Raw genomic sequence first — 4,774 nt, forward strand, 5'->3', positions numbered from 1 at the left:
TTGAGGAGGATGTAGCTCCATGTTCGTTAACGCCTTTGTGTGACCTTTGAAAGCACACAAAAATGCTGCTATTTTATGCGACACATGCAATATTTAGTTGTTTTCTTTCCCCAAACAAGCTTAAATCCAACCTCAACATGCTAATAACATAAAAAAAAGAGCTGTCATGGGGCTAATAATAAGACTTTAAAATTAATACCTGACTGTAGAAGCAAAATATATTTCTAAATTGACCTGCAAAAGGTGATTTATTCAAAATGAAACCTTCTGAATTAGTTATTTTGATCCCTGATTTAGCCTCCGTCATGCTGCTCTTGTGTGGGCGGCTGTCCGTGGTGCTGAAAGCCAATAACTGGTTGAACTGTACTCAAAGGACGGAGACAATGAAGCGCACAGTTTCAATCAATACACTCATATTGATAATTCAGGAGGATGTAGCTCCATGTTCTTCTTGTTGCGTCTCCTCAGAGGGACAGAATATCTTATGTAACGCTCCCTCCAGATCTCTCATCCTTGATTTGTACTATTACTGTTGTAGAAATTATACTGCAGGTTAGAAAGACAAAGATTAGAACACACAGTGCTTTGTCATCCTGCATGACAAAGAAGCAGTTCCTGCTCTCGTAACATCTCCCTCTTTTGTTGTGTGGTTGATGTTTCAGTCAAAGACCTTTTTCAGACACCTGCCTGTGCATCTCTTATTCCCTGCAGAGGATAAAAGATAGGGAGGTGTTACATGTGAGCAGAAGGTTCGTATATACAGACAAAGAACGAGCTGTTTCTGGCTCCAGTTAACGATGAGTCTGAGGTCTGTATGTGTGATGTGTGCAGAGACACGTGAAGTGGAACATATGGGTTCAATGCCCTAACAAGTCTGCTGTTGTGCATGTGTCTGTGTGTGATAATTGGCTGTTGAACGCAGCTTTTCTACCTGTTTCCCCTCAGCCTGCCTCCATTCATCCCTCCTTCTCTTTCTCGTCTGTCTTTGTTTGCTTGTCAGCTGTGTTTTAATCTACTGTTGTAGTTTTTTTTTTTTAATCAAGTTGCTTGGATACAATAAGATCCTCCTTTGTTTCGTTCTCCCTTTCTCTCACTCTCCGAGCTGCTGATCTGCCTCCTCGACGCAGCGGAGTGTGTGGCGACTGCTGGTGCATGCAAACCTCCTTCATTAACTGCTGTGTGTATGCATGTGTGTGTGTAAGCGAGAGAGACAGGCCCCTTTTAAGTTCTTAAACTGTTTCATTCATCTGGGTTAGATGTATGCGGGGGAGGGACGGACACGTGCCGGCCAGCTCGCAGGACGACCAAAACATCATTAATATTTTGGGCTGCAGTCAAAAAGGCTGAATGTAGTTTTGTGTACTGTCGGAGAACTCTGTGCGGTGAGTTCACTGCCCAGGAACACTCAGCATCTGTGGTTTGTTATGTCCCCCGGGTCCTATATGCTATGATTGTTAAAAAAAACAGACTGATGAGGTAATTTTTAGACCGATACAAGGGTTACTGATATGGTGGTCGGTAAAGTGCCAAATGAAAGTAGACTTTTATTAGGCCTCTATGATATGAGGACAGTCTGCAATTTGCCATAATAATTTTCAATATTGCAATAAAGAAATAACTACTAAATAAACATTCTTTAATGTGTGCATAATAGCTACATATAATATAAAGAATAAATCCAAAGAAAAGAAGTGCTTGTGTTTTACAGAATCAATGTAAATATTTGATGTGCATTTATGTGGATTTTGTCGGGATATGAGTAGGCAAGGTGGTGCCGTGGGTGGTGCTGTTGCCTCATAGATGTAAGGTTCCTGGTTCAAACCCCGGTTTGGATGAAGTGGGCCTTTCTGAGTGGTGTTTGCATGTTATCCTCATGCATGCGTGGGTTCCCTCCCACAGTCCAAACACATGCTCGTCAGGTTCACTGGTGACTCTAAATTGTCTCTAGGTGTGAATGTGCACGTGAAATGTTGTCTGTCTCTAATACCTCTTTCCCACTGGTCAAAAAACCCACCAACACCTTGGCTTTTTTGCTTAGTGGGAAAGGCTCCAATCGGACTCGGGTCACATGACTCTGCAGTAGACCCGGGTAATTATCGCCTCGGCTCCGATCGGCATTGATGGGAGCACAAAACCCGGGTCGACACGCTAATCTCCGCCCCCTTTCTGGCGAGTTGCTATGCTCCGTCTGTAACTTCTGCGACTCCTCGTCATCTCGGCTACAGATTCCGCCCGTCTCCATCCGAGCAGCGCTCGAACATCGTTCAAAATTAGTCGGTGCCGAGTGTGATAAACAGACTGAAGATGTTACAGTGGTTAGGTCTTTATTGTATCTATCACTCATTCACTGTTTCCGGCGCGTTTGTCATGTCAGTTGGTGACGCAGCAGAAAAGAGACCAAACAGCAGGATACTCCACTGGCAATGGGAAAAGAGACAATCAGCATCTATAAGGGGGTCTTCCCTGGTCTGAAAAACCTGCATCAACACCCTAATTTTGTGATTGACTAGCGACCTGTCTAGGGTGTACCCTGCCTCTCGCCCACTGACAGCTTGGATCGGCTCCAGCCCCTCCACGACCCTGCACAAGATAAGCGGTATAGATAATGGATGGATGACTTGGCAAAAATGTTGCAGAAGTGCCAGTGAAATGAAGGTTTTTGTTCCAACTGTATCGTCAAATTAAAAAGGAACAAGGTCACTGTAGTGCAAATCACAAGAAGTCTCAGGCTGTGGTTACGAAGTCCAAGTCATGGTGCACTTACAGAAGTTGTGCAGCTGAGAAAACCTAGTGCCAAATAAAAGCGCTGTCTGGCTGCAAGTAGAAGCCATAAAAGCATTTGAAATATAGCGCACACTATGTACTGTTTGGTAGTTTAATCTGGAGCAGTGCATCATATTCTCTAAGATCATTAAATATTCGAGTTTCTTAAGAACTACGTGTCTCTGAAATATGAGACAACCGCCCTGTTTCCAGCTGTTTGACGATGCATTTTATCCAAGAGTAGATTTAAACTGTTTATTTAAGAAGGGAGAAATCTTCTCAACACATGCAGAGACACTTTATCTTTCAGTTCATCGAAACATTAGAATTTTTTAAGCACTGGAGGTTGAAATACAGACGTCTTTGCCACATTCACATCGGTGTTTTTCCCAGCATCCACTGCTCCCCTCCTTCCCTCAGACTTCTGTACTGTTGCTGGAGTACATTTCCTCTGCCCCTTACTCTCTCCCCCACCCCTCCACTGTCTCTGATTGCCCTGTCACACACAAACGCACACACACAACACGCTCTTACACACATACATGCTCTCCCCTTTTCTTCCTAACAGCCTCTGTGAGAAGATGAGCATCACAGGGCAGCAGCAGAGGGAGGAGGGTGAAACGTGTGCGTGCGTGTGTGTGTGTGGTTGTGTCCTTTGCCAAGGACAGTGACTTTCATTAAAGTAATGTACTAACGCCTTGACAAAGAGTCACATGTGCAACAGGAGCACAAACGCACATGCTCAGAGGACACACACACACACACACACACACACACACACACACACACACACACAGTTTTTTTAAATGCATGAGCAGAGGTAAAGATGATGTCACACATGTGCGTACATCATGAGCAGCACACACGCTCTGCTCCCACAATGCACTGCTCATGCTTATCATATATTCTCTCAGATCCCAGCCCGTGCTTCACACATCTTCGGTCTCTGGACACGTCCAACACACAGCAGCAGAATGCACTCTTAATCAATCAGCTGCAGATTATCCGATCAGCATCGGGAGCCAATTGAACATTTGGATACATGTTCTCTTTTGAGCAGGTTTCAGAGATCTTTACTTCTTTAAATAATGGAAATAACGTCAGTTTTTTAAATCTAATTTGTAGGGATGCGCGATATTATCGGCACGTCATTGGTATCTGCAGATTATGGCTTGACAATGACATATCGGCATCAGCAGATATGTCATTTTTCTGCCGATATTTTACGGCAATTAAATGCTTTAATTCTGCCTAAATGCTCGATGATTCCCTAAAAAAACTTGACGTAATGCTACGACATTAACTCACTGCCTGCGCAAAGTTATCAACAATATACAAATAAAGACTAAAGTCACAGAAACTTGACCCAATGAATAGAAGTTAAACATCTTTCAGCCCTCTGTCTGGTAAAATTCTTGTCATTTTACCGACTTTACATCAAACACACAGAAAATACATCCACGCTCAAAGCCGACGCTAACAGAGAGTAACACAAACATCAGTGCAAAACTAACTCACATATTCATGGATGCATACACGAGTCCGTCTGCGATCACTGATGTTTCCCTAGTAGGTGCAGTAAACAAGTCCGGGCATGTCTCCCTCACTGACGTGTTTCGGGGGGGATGCTGCATTCAGGTGCGCTCAGAAACGTGAGTGATCAGACACGTGACCGTTTGTACAACGCCTCTTCTGTCAAGTGTGAAGAAGGCTGCAAGATGTCTGCGGTATGGCAGTTTTGGCCACTACAATAAGAGTAGGCATGATATCAATTCCACTACAGGGGAGACTTGATGTTCTCTGCAGTTAGGTGGGAAAAAAACATGTGCCGAATATATCGCGATCAATATTGGCAAAAATGGTTGTAAAATATCGGCATGTCGTATATCGGCAAAAAATCCAATATATAGCATCTCTACTAATTTGGGTAATTTTTATTGGATAGGATTTTAAGTGAGAGATCATGAACAGCGAGTGGGCTGTTATAGTGGAAATAAACTAGGCAGGAATC

Source organism: Semicossyphus pulcher, unplaced genomic scaffold, assembly GCF_022749685.1.
Source record: "Semicossyphus pulcher isolate SPU_LCO1_2020_fin unplaced genomic scaffold, fSemPul1.0.p SCAF_16, whole genome shotgun sequence".
NCBI lineage: Eukaryota > Metazoa > Chordata > Actinopteri > Labriformes > Labridae > Semicossyphus > Semicossyphus pulcher.